General features: G+C 45.4%; 1 protein-coding gene across 1 annotated transcript in view; it reads left to right on the top strand.

Moving 5' to 3' along the window:
* The window catches only part of kdm6ba (lysine (K)-specific demethylase 6B, a), a 179,743-nt gene that overhangs the window by 76,922 nt on the left and 90,443 nt on the right, over positions 1–12,378 (top strand). Inside the window, exon 4 of the mRNA XM_046327990.1 lies at positions 11,203–11,279. The gene's annotated coding sequence lies outside the window, so the exon portion shown is untranslated. The remainder of the gene's footprint in view (positions 1–11,202; positions 11,280–12,378) is intronic.

Genomic DNA, 12,378 nt, shown 5'->3' with positions numbered 1-12,378 from the left:
TCCACAGCACTCTGACACACACCCACTCCACAGCACTCTGATGACACACACCCACTCCACAGCACTCTGATGACCCACACCCACTCCACAGAACTCTGATGACCCACACCCACTCCACGGCACTCTGATGACACACACCCACTCCACAGCACTCTGATGACACACACCCACTCCACAGCACTCTGATGACCCACACTTAATCCACAGCACTCTGATGACACACACCCACTCCACAGCACTCTGAGGACCCACATCCACTCCACAGCACTCTGATGACCCACACCCACTCCACAGCACTCTGATGACCCACACTTAATCCACAGCACTCTGATGACCCACACCCACTCCACAGCACTCTGATGACCCACACCCACTCCACAGCACTCTGATGACCCACACCCACTCCACAGCACTTCGATGACCCACACCCACTCCACAGCACTCTGATGACACACACCCACTCCACAGCACTCTGATGACCCACATCCACTCCACAGCACTCTGACGACCCACACTTAATCCACAGCACTCTGATGACACACACCCACTCCACAGCACTCTGATAACCCACACCCACTCCACAGCACTCTGGTGACACACACCCACTCCACAGCACTCTATAATTCAACACAGGAGCAGCTTCAGTAGCAGGTCCATCCTGCCCAGATGTTCCACAGAGAGGTTTAGACGGTCATTTCTACTGACAGCCAGGAGGCTTTTTATTGCATGTAATTGATTAACTGTTTATGAGGTCTTTCTATAGGAAAATGTTGTTGCCTGTTTTCCCCCAGTGTGGGATAGAAAACAACACTTGAATCACACTTCTTTTAGCCTTTATGTGTCTTAATGTGTTGGCCGATGCAGCATGTCCTGTCATTGTATGTCATTGATGATGCATGCGGTGATAATAAAATTTCCCATGTTGTGATTAGTAAAGTAATACTCTAATCTAATCTACACACAGGAGCAGTCGCCACACACACACAAACAGGAATAGCGACATACAGTGGATTCGGAAGGTATTCAGACCCCTTGACTTTTTCCACGTTGTTTTGTTACGGCCTTATTCTAAAATGGATGAAATTGTTTTTTTTCCCCCTCATCAATCTACACATAATTCCCCATAATGAAAAAGTGAAAGCAGGTTTTTAGAAATGTTTGCAAATGTATTTATTTTAAAAAATGGAAATATCACATTTACATAAGTATTCACACTCTTTAATCAGTACTTTGTTGAAGCACGTTTCGCAGTGATTACAGCCTTGAGTGTTCGTGGGTATGACTCCACAAGCTTGGCACACCTGTATTTGGGGAGTTTCTCCCATTCTTCTCTGCAGATCCTCTCAAGTTCTGTCAGGATGGATGGGGAGCGTCGCTGCACAGCTATTTTCAGGTCTGTCCAGAGATGTTCGATCGGGTTCAAGTCCGGGCTCTGGATGGGCCACCGAAGAACATTCAGAGACTTGTCCCGAAGCCACTCCTGCGTTGTCTTAGCTGTGTGCTTAGGGTTGTTGTCCTGTTGGAAAGTGAACCTTCGCCCCAAACTGAGGTCCTAAGCGCTCTGGAGCAGGTTTTCATCAAGGATCTCTCTCTGCTCTATTCATCATTCCCTCAATACTGACTTGTCTCCCAGTCCCTGCCGCTGAAAAACATCCTCACAGCATGATGCTGCCACCACCATGCTTCACCGTAGGGATCGTGCCAGGTTTCCTCCAGATGTGACGCTTGGCATTCAGGCCACAGAGTTCAATCCAGAGAATCTTGTTTCTCATGGTCTGAGAGTCCTTTAGGTGCTGTCATGTGCCTTTTACTGAGGAGTGGCTTCCATCCAGGCCACTCTACCAAATAGGCCTGATTGGTGGAGTGCTGCAGAGATGGTTCTCCTTCTAGGGAGGCAGGTAGCCTATTAGTTAGAGCCAAAAGGTTACTGGATCGAATCCCCGAACTTACAAGGTAAAAATCTGTCGTTCTGCCCCTGAGCAAGGCAATTGACTCTCTGTTCCCCGGTAGGCCATCATTGTAAATAAGGATTAGTAGTTAAATAAAGGATTCAAAAAATATATATTCTCCCTTCGTCACAGAGGAACTCTGGAGCTCTGTCAGAGTGACCATTGTGTTCTTGTTCACCTCCCTGATCAAGACACTTCTCCCCCGATTGCTCAGTTTGGTCGGGATGCCAGCTCTAGGAAGAGTCTTAAAAGTGATGGAGGACTCTGTGTTCTTGGGGACCTTCAACGCTGCGGCAAATTTCTGGTACCCTTCCCCAGATCTGTGCCTCGACACAGTCCCGTCTCAGAGCTTTACAGACAATCCTTTCTACCTCATGGCTTGGTGTTTGCTCTGACATGTACTGTCAACTGTGGGACATTCTTGTAGTAATAAACTCAGCAAAAAAAAGAAACGTCCTCTCACTGTCAACTGCGTTTATTTTCAGCAAACTTAACATGTGTAAATATTTGTATGAACATAAGATTCAACAACTGACACATAAACTGAACAAGTTCCAGAGACATGTGACTAACACATTGAATAATGTGTCCCTGAACAAAGGGGGGTCAAAATCAAAAGTAACAGTCAGCATTAAGTACTGCAGTGCATCTCCTCATGGACTGCACCAGATTTGCCCGTTCTTACTGTGATATGTTACCCCACTCTTCCACCAAGGCACCTGCAAGTTCCCGGACATTTCTGGGGGGAATGGCCCTAGCCCCTCACCCTCTGATCCAACAGGTCCCAGACGTGCTCAATGGGATTGTGATCCGGGCTCTTCGCTGGCCATGGCAGAACACTGACATTCCTGTCTTGCAGGAAATCAAGCACAGAACGAGCAACATGGCTGGTGGCATTGTCATCCTGGAGGGTCATGTCAGGATGAGCCTGCAGAAAGGGTACCACATGAGGGAGGAGGATGTCTTCCCTGTAACGGACAGCATTGAGATTGACTGCAATGACAACAAGCTCAGTCCGATGATGCTGTGACACACCCCCCCCGACCATGACGTACCATCCACCTCCAAATAAATCCCACTCCAGACTACAGACCTCGGTGTAACTCTCATTCCTTCCAAGGTAAACGCCAATCCGACCAACACCCCTGGTGAGACAAAACTGCGACTTGTCAGTGAAGAGCACTTTTTGCCAGTCCTGTCTGGTCCACCGATGGTGGGTTTGTGCCCATAGGCGACGTTGTTGCTGGTGATGTCTGGTGAGGACCTGCCTTACAACAGGCCTACAAGCCCTCAGTCCAGCCTCTCTCAGCCTATTGCGGACAGTGTGAGCACTGATGGAGGGATTGTGCATTCCTGGTGTAACTCAGGCAGTTGTTGTTGCCATCCTGTACCTGTCCCGCAGGTGTGATGTTCGGATGTACCGATCCTGTGCAGGTGTTGTTATACGTGGTCTGCCACTGCAAGGACGATCAGCTGTCCGTCCGGTCTCCCTGTAGCGCTGTCTTAGGCGTATCACAGTACGGACATTGCAATTTATTGCCCTGGCCACATCTGCAGTCCTCATGCCTCCTTGCAGCATGCCTAAGGCACGTTCCCGCAGATGAGCAGGGACCCTGGGCATCTTTGTTTTGATGTTTTTCAGAGTCAGTAGAAAGGTTTCATTAGTGTCCTAAGTTTTCATAACTGTGACCTTAATTGCCTACCGTCTGTAAGCTGTTAGTGTCTTAACCACCGTTCCACAGGTGAATGTTCATGAATTGCATGGGAAACAGTGTTTAAACCCTTTACAATGAAAATTTGTGAAGTTATTTAGATTTTTTCGAATTATCTTTGAAAGACAGTGTCCTGAAAAGGGGACGTTTCTTTTTTTGCGGAGTTTAGTGGTTATGTTCTCGATGTGCACACACATACACTCACTCACACAAACACACACACACATCCTTTGTATGTGAGAGTGTGAGCCCCCATTCCTCTGTCTCACATATCCTTTCCTCATTGATTAGTTCAGCTTCTAAACGTGGGAATAGTTAGAAGTTCACAGTCTCACTCACATCGTCCTACAGCACCCCGAACACCCCTGTGGGATAGAGAGAGAGAGGGAGAGAGAAGACGTGAGTAGAGGGAGGATAGGTGGAGAGAGAGCGGGAGGAAGGGTGAGAAAGTGAAAACTAATTAAAGTTTAGTTTTAATTGCGAGTTCTGCTGGTTGCTGGTGGGAATTCTCTGATTCCAAGAGGGATAACCTTCCCAGGTGTGTGGGAGAATTAGAGAGGGGAGGCGGGGGGGAGAGACGTCAAACTAGGTCTCCATGCTCCATATGGTTCCTTTCTTCCTCCCTCTGTCTCCCTCCCTCTCGGCTTCTCTCTCTCTCCCTCCCTTTCTATTCCCAGGTTAAACAAGGCAACGGTGTGATTCAGAGGGTGTTGAGACTCGGCTGTTTGTTTGTTGGGCTTTGTGTGCATGCAAGTGTGTTCCAACTGCTGCACAGTGCACACCCAATAGGCCTGGCCACATCAGGGGTGTGTACGTACAGATTTGTATGTGTGTGTGTTGTATGTGTGTATGGTACTCTATGTGTGTGTTTAGTGTGATGGTACAGTGCCTACAAGTATTCACACCCATTGACTTTTTCCACAATTTGTTGTGTTACAGCCTGAATTGAAAAAGGATTGAATTGAGATGTTTTGTCACAGGCCTACACACGATACACCATAAAGTAGAATTAGATCTTTTGAAATTAAATTAATACAAAAGCTGAAATGTCTTGAGTCAATAAGTCGTCAACCCTTTTGTTATGACAAGGCTAAATAAGTTCAGGAGTAAAAATTTGCTTAACAAATCACATAATAAGTTGCATGGACTCACTGTGCTATAATAGTGTTTAACATGATATTTGAATGTCTACCTCATCTCTGTACCCCACACATACAATTATCTTTAAAGTCCCTCAGTCGAGCAGTGAATTTCAAACACAGATTCAACCACAAAGACTTTTACAGTCCTTCTCAAAGAATGGCACCTATTAGTAGATAGGTCAAAAATACATGTATAAGACATTGAATATCCCGTTGAGCACTGTGAAGTTATTCATTACACTTTGGATGGTGTATTAATACACCCAATCACTGCAAAGATAAAGGTGTCCTTCTTAACTCAGTTGCCGGAGAAGAAGGAAACCGCTCAGAGATTTCACCATGAGGCCAATGGTGACTATAAAACAGTAACAGAGTTTAATGGCTGTGATAGGAGAAAACTGAGTATGGATCAACAACATTGTTGTTACTCCACAATACTAAGCGAAATGACTCAGTGAAAAGGAAGCCTGTACAGAATTTAAAGTTTTCCAAAACATGCATCCTGTTTGCAACAAGAAACTAAAGTAATACTGCAAAGAATGTGGCAAAGCAATTCACTTTTTGTCCTGAATACTTTTTTTATTTTATTTTTATTTAACTAGATAGGCCAGTTGAGAACAAGTTCTCATTTACAACTGCGACCTGGCCAAGATAAAGCAAAACAGTGCGACAAAAACAACAACACAGAGTTGGGATAAACAAATGTACAGTCAATAACACAATAGAAAAATCTGTATACAGTGTGTGCAAATGAGGAGGTAAGGCAATAAATTAGCCAATAATTGGCCAATAGTGGCGAAGTAATTACAATTTAGCAATTTACACTGGGGTGATATATGTGCAGATGAGGATGTGTGCAAAAGAGCAGAAAACAAACCAAGATGATGTAGGTAGTTGGTTGGATGGGCTATTTACAGATGGGCTGTGTACAGCTGCAGCGATCGGTAAGCTGCTCTGACAGCTGACGCTTAAAGTTAGTGAGGAAGATATAAGTCTCAAACTTCAGTGATTTTTGCAATTCGCTCCAGTTATTGGCAGTAGAGAACTGGAAGGAAATGCAGCCAAAGGTTGGAATTGGCTTTGGGGCTGACCAGTGAGATATATCTGCTGGAGCGCGTGCTACGGGTGGGTGTTGTTATGGTGACCCGTGAGCTGAGATAAGGTGGAGCTTTACCTAGCAAAGACTTATAGATGACCTGGAGCCAGTGGGTTTGGCGACGGATATGTAGCGAGGACCAGCCAACGAGAGCATACAGGTCTCAGTGGTGGGTAGTATACGGGGCTTTGGTGACAAAACGGCTGGCACTGTGATAGACTACATCCAGTTTGCTGATTAGAGTGTTGGAGGCTATTTTGTAAATTACATCGTCGAAGTCAAGGATCGGGAGGATAATCAGTTTTACGAGGGTATGTTTGGTGGCATGAGTGAAGGAGGCTTTGTTGCAAAATAGGAAGCCGATTCTAGATTTCATTTTGGATTGGAGATGCTTAATTTGAGTCTGGAAGGAGAGTTTACAGTCTAGCCAGACACCTAGGTATTTATAGTTGTCCACATATTCTAAGTCAGAACCGTCCTAGTGATGCTAGTCGGGCGGCGGGTGCGGGCAGCGATTGGTTGAAGAGCATGCATTTAGTTTTACTAGCATTTAAGTGCAGTTGGAGGCCATGGAAGGAGTTTTATGGCATTGAAGCTCGTCTGGAGTTTAGTTAACACAGTGTCCAAAGAAGGGCCAGATGTATACAGAATGGTGTCGTCTGCTTAGAGGTGGATCAGAGAATCACCCACACCAAGAGCGACATCATTGATACAGTATATAAAGAGAAAAGAGTCGGCCTGAGAATTGAACCCTGTGGCACCCCCATAGAGACTGCCAGAGGTCAGGACAACAGGCCCTCCGATTTGACACACTGAACTCTTTCTGAGAAGTAGTTGGTGAACCAGGCGAGAATACAAAGTGTTATGTTTGGGTCAAATCCAATACAACACATTACTGAGTATCACTCTCCATATTTTCACGTATGTTATGGGTATGCTAGTATTAGTTAAGGACTGGGCCGTTTATCATGATAAAAAATAAATGGAATGATGCTAAGCACAGGCCTAGAGGAAAACCTGGTTCAGTGTGCTTTCTACCAGACACTGGGAGAGAAATTCACCTCTCAGCAGGACAACAACATCAAACTCAAGGCCAAATATACACTGGAGTTGGTTATTTTATGTTTTATTTAACCAGGCAAGTTAGTTAAGAACAAATTCTTATTTACAATGACGGCCTAGAAACAGTCGGTTAACTGCCTTGTTCAGAACGACAGATTTTGGCCTTGTCGGCTCGGGGATTTGATCTAGCAACCTTTCCGGTTACTGGGCCAATGCTCTAACCACTAGGCTACCTGCTGCTTACCAGGAAGAAAGTGAATGTTCCTAAATGGCTGAGTTACAGCTTTGACTTAAATCTACTTGAAATTCTATGGCAAGACCTGAAAATGTTTGTCAAGCAATGATCAACAACCAATTTGACAAGAGCTTGGAGAGTTTTGAAAAGAATAATGGGCAAATGTTGCACAATCCAGGTGTGCAAAGCTCTTACAGATTTACCCAGAAAGACTCACAGCTGTAATCGCTGCCAAAGGTGCTTCTACAACGTATTGACTCGGGGTTGTGAATACTTATCTAAATGAGATATTTCTGTATTTCATTTTCAATAAATCTGCATAAATGTCTAAACTTGTTTCCACTTTGTCATTATGGGGCATTGTGTGTAGATGTGTGCGAGAAATGATTTAAGCCATTTGGAATTCATGCGGTAACAACAAAATGTGGAATAAGTCGAGGGGAATGAATACTTTATGGCGGCCCTGTATGAATGTCGTGTGTAGTTGAGTGTGTGTGGTTTTGCATGTGTGCCTGAATGTGTTTGCAGTTCTATCTGTGTATAATACACTGTATATAGCATATTATTATATCACTGTACCTGTGCACGTGACATTACAACTGAAAACTCTCCCCGACCCCATGTGTATTTTAGTGTACTGTATTGTTATTCCATAGCATTGTGCACCACAGTGCAGCTACAGCATGCATTGCATACTGAGTATAAATGACACTTCTAAAAATACCCTGTGAACCAGTTCACCCCCTCCTTACGCCCTGGGCTGGATAACTCCCTCCCTGCTCGGATCGCTCCACCCTGTCATGAAATGCAAGCTGTTCCTGTTGTACATTCCACATGCTAAAGGAAGGAACCAACTCCCCAAAGAAGAGGGGGGACTCCATTTTTTTTGTCCCAAGGTAGCCCCTTGTATAAACGAGATGATTCCTAGCTAACTCCTATGTGAGGTTAGGTGTGTAGTTTAAAAGAGTCGTGTCATTGTTTCGTTGGGCGTTCCCCAAGACTCTGTCCCGAGGTCCCTTTCATTTAGCTTTGTTGTGTGTATTTGTGTGTCTTGTGTGTGTCTGCACAAGTGCATACGTTTGTGCGTGTGACCCCGGGCTGTTGTCAGGCAGATCTGAGTTAGCCCAGCTGGCTCGAGTGTAGGTAGCAACGTACCTCCTGAAGGAAGAAAAGAGGAGGAAACAGAGCACGCGCATTCCTCAACGCACGCTAAACATGGCCACAGGGGAACTGCAAGCACAGCAAGACTTCTCCTCCCTTCCCTCTATCCTCCCACTCTTAACTCGTATCTCTCTCTCTCTCTTTCTGTCTCTCCCGGTTTCATACTCCTCATCCCCCCTTTCCCTAATACCCCTCTCTCTATCTCTCTCTCTCTCTCTGCCTGCTGCCAAACTATACAGGGAGATGATCTCGGGAAGAATTCCAGAATGTTGGAATCCAGGGGATTATGCTTAGAAGGAAATCTTGAATGATGGAATATTTAGGATTTAGCAGAAATGTTTTGGCTTTTTGCTGTTTGGCTCTTGCGAGTGTGATGTCATTATTATGACACAGGACCAACCCCTAATCCCATGCATGCACACATAAACACACACAAACACGCTCAGATAAACAGGCGCTTTAGCCTAAACAGGAAATGCTGGGGTTCCCGTGTGTTTCTGCAGATGTGCTTTGTTGTGAGCGCATGTATGGATGAGATGGTCAACTCCATTATGTACAGGGCCTTCAGAAAGTATGCCACGTGACTGGCTCCACATTCTGTTGTTACAGCCTGAATTCTAAATGGATTAAATGGATGTTTTTCTTTCACTCATCTGCACACTAACTAACCCATAATGACACACTAACACATACGTGAAAACGTGTTTTTAGAAATCTTTGCAAATGTATTGAAAATTAAATATAGAAATGTGAAATGTACATCAGTAGTCACACCCCTGAGTCGATACATGTTAGAATCACCTTTGGCAGTGAATACATCTGTGAGTCTTTCTGGGTACGTCTCTAAGAGCTTTGCACACCTGGATTGAACAATATTTGCACATTATTCTTGAAAAAGATTATTCAAGTTCTGTCAAGTTGATTGTTGATCTTTGCTAGACAGCCATTTCCAAGTCTTGACATACATTTTCAAGAAGATTTAAGTCAAAACTGTACCTATTCAGGAACATTCAATGTCATCTTGATAAGCAACTCCAGTGTATATTTGGCCTTGTGTTTTAGGCTATTGTCCTGCTGAACGGTGAATTTGTCTCCCAGTGTCTGTTGGAATGCAGACTGAACCAGGTTTTCCTCTAGGATTTTGCTTGTTCTTAGCTCTATTCCGTTTCTTTTTATCCAAGAAAAAACTCCCTTGTCCTTGCCTGATGACAAGCATACCCATAACATGATGGAGCCATTGCCATACTGGAAAATATAAAGAGTGGTACTCAGTGATGTGTTGTGTTGGATTTGCTCAAAACATAACTCTTTGTATTCAAGACGAAGTTAAATTCTTTGACAATTTTTATTGCAGTTTTAATTTAGTGCTTTGTTGCAAACAGGATGCATGTTTTGGAATATTTTATATTCTGTATAGACTTCCTTCTTTTGACTCTGTCATTTAGGTTAGTATTGTGGAGTAACTACAGTGTTGTTGATCCATTCTCAGTTTTCTCCTATCACAGCCATTAAACTCTGTAACTGTGTTAAAGTCACCATTGGCCTCATGGTGAAATCTCTGAGCGGTTTCCTTCCTCTCCGGTAACTGAGTTAGGAAGGACGTCTGTATTTTTGTAGTGACTGGGTGTATTGATACACCATCCAAAGTGTAATTAATAACTTCGCCATGCTTAAAGGGATAGTCAATGTATTTTTTTATATTTTTTTACCCATCTACCAATAGGTGCCCTTCTTTACGAGGCACTGGGAAACCTCCCTGGTCTTTGTAGTTGAATCTGTGTTTGAAATCTGTCTTACTGAAAATGGCATGTGTGGGGTACAGAGATCAGGTAGTCATTCAAAAATCATGTCAAACACTATTATTGTACACAGAGTGAGTCCATGCAACTTATTATGTGACTTGTTAAGACAATTTTGACTCCTGAACTTATTTAGCGAAGGGGTTGAATACTTATTGACTCAAGACATTTCAGCTTTTCATTTTTTATTAATTTGTCAAAATTAAAAAATCTCAAAAAATATTTATACTTTGACATTATGAGGTATTGTTTGTAGGCCAGTGACACAAAATCACCATTGAATCCATGTTAAGTTCAAGCTGTAACACGACAAAATGTGGTTAAAGTCGAGGGGTGTGGATACTTTCTGAAGGCCCTGTAAGGGAGGCTACATGACCGTAGTTTTGCATGGCTATGCTGAGGGAGTACAGGCTTCATGTATAGGCTTCTGCTGTACAACTGAGGCATGATAAGTGACGGTGTGTGTGTGTGTGTCCTGTGTGTCTGTCTGTGTCTCTGCTGGCTAAGTGGAGGGCATAATGGCTGTCTCCTGGACGCTCATTAGGTGTGTGTGTGTGCGTGTGTGCCCGCCGAATAACTATCAGTGGTAAGCAGAGTACTGCTCTTAGAACCGTAGCATTATTAGTCTGGACGGACCAGCCTCCCGTACCTAGTCACACACACCCACACACACCCTGCCTGCAGTTATGTTCTTATGTGCTGGAGGTTAGTAATGCAACAGGGTGTGTTGCAACGGAACTAAACCCGTTTGTTTACTCATCTAAGTCATGAAACTGACTTTCATACACTTCTCTAGAAGCTACACTTCAGTATGTACACAACATGCTGTATGTCTCTTACCATCCGATTCTGTCCGTGTGTGTCAGTGTGTGTCGTGTGTGTCAGTGTGTGTCGCGTGTGTCGCGTGTGTCAGTGTGTGTCGTGTGTGTCAGTGTGTGTCAGTGTGTGTCGTGTGTGTCAGTGTGTGTCAGTGTGTGTCGTGTGTGTCGTGTGTGTCAGTGTGTGTCGTGTGTGCTATTCAAAGCTGTTGTGTGCTTGTGTTACAGGTACAGACGATACCTGGCCCACGCAGGTACACACCCACGCACAGAACACACACGGTGGGAGGACGACACTGTGGCAGGTGAGAGGAATCGAGGTGTGTGTGTGTGTGTCCTAATAGATTAGCATTGCTGTGTCAGTTGGTTGGCTGAGCCAGGGGCTGGAAATGGGCTGAGAGTCCCTTGTTGAAACCAGACATCCCATTGTCCACCCCACACACACACACACACACACACACACACACACACACACACACACACACACACACACACACACACACACACATTCGCTTAAAGACTCACACGTACTGTACACACACCTGCTGGGTTCCTTGGAGAAAAGCTGAGCTCCATTCTGTCTCTATTCAGGGGAGACGAAGGAGAAGAGTGGGAGGAGGGAACGGAGCATGCGGAGTGGGGGGAGGAGGGAGGGAGTCAGTCACTCAGACAGGTATTCACACAGCTCAAGTCATGCTGGGAGGGAGGGAGGGAGGGATAGAGAGGACAGCTCAGGTCATGCTGGGAGGGAGGGAGTGAGGGATAGAGAGGACAGCTCAGGTCATGCTGGGAGGAAGGGAGGGAAGGAGAGGGAGTGATAGATAGAGAGGGATGGAGGGAAGGAAGGAGGGATAGAGAGGGAGGGAGAGGTGGTGAGAGGGATAGAGAGGGATGGAGGGATAGAGAGGGGAGATGGTGAGGGAGGGATGTATGGAGAGAGGGAATGATAGAGAGGTATGGTGAGGGAGGGATGGATGGAAAGGGATAGAGAGGGAGGGATGGATGGAGAGATGGAGGGATAGAGAGGGGGATGGTGAAGGAGGGAGGGAGGGAGGGAGGGAGGGAGGGATGGAGGGAGGGATGGATGGAGAGAGGGGGTGGTGAAGGAGGGAGGAAGGGAGGGATGGAGAGGGAGGGATAGAGAGGGAGGGATGGATGGAGAGGTATAGAGAGGGAGGGATGGATGGAGAGAGGGAGGGATAGAGAGGGGGGGATGGTGAAGGAGGGAGGAAGGGAGGGATGGAGAGGGAGGGAGGGAGACAAAGAAAAACAGATGATAAAGTAGGAGGAGGCAGACAGAGAGATGAATAGTGATAGCCAGCTCTGTATTCTCCTGTCATCTCCCCCCCTTCTTGTGCTCCCCCTTTCTTTGTGAACAGATGGGTGGAGGTATCCGATTTGAAT

This window comes from Oncorhynchus gorbuscha, linkage group LG25 (genome assembly GCF_021184085.1).
Source record: "Oncorhynchus gorbuscha isolate QuinsamMale2020 ecotype Even-year linkage group LG25, OgorEven_v1.0, whole genome shotgun sequence".
NCBI lineage: Eukaryota > Metazoa > Chordata > Actinopteri > Salmoniformes > Salmonidae > Oncorhynchus > Oncorhynchus gorbuscha.
The sequence above is the reverse complement of the archived record's forward strand: the minus strand, read 5'-3'. Positions and strand labels throughout refer to the sequence as shown.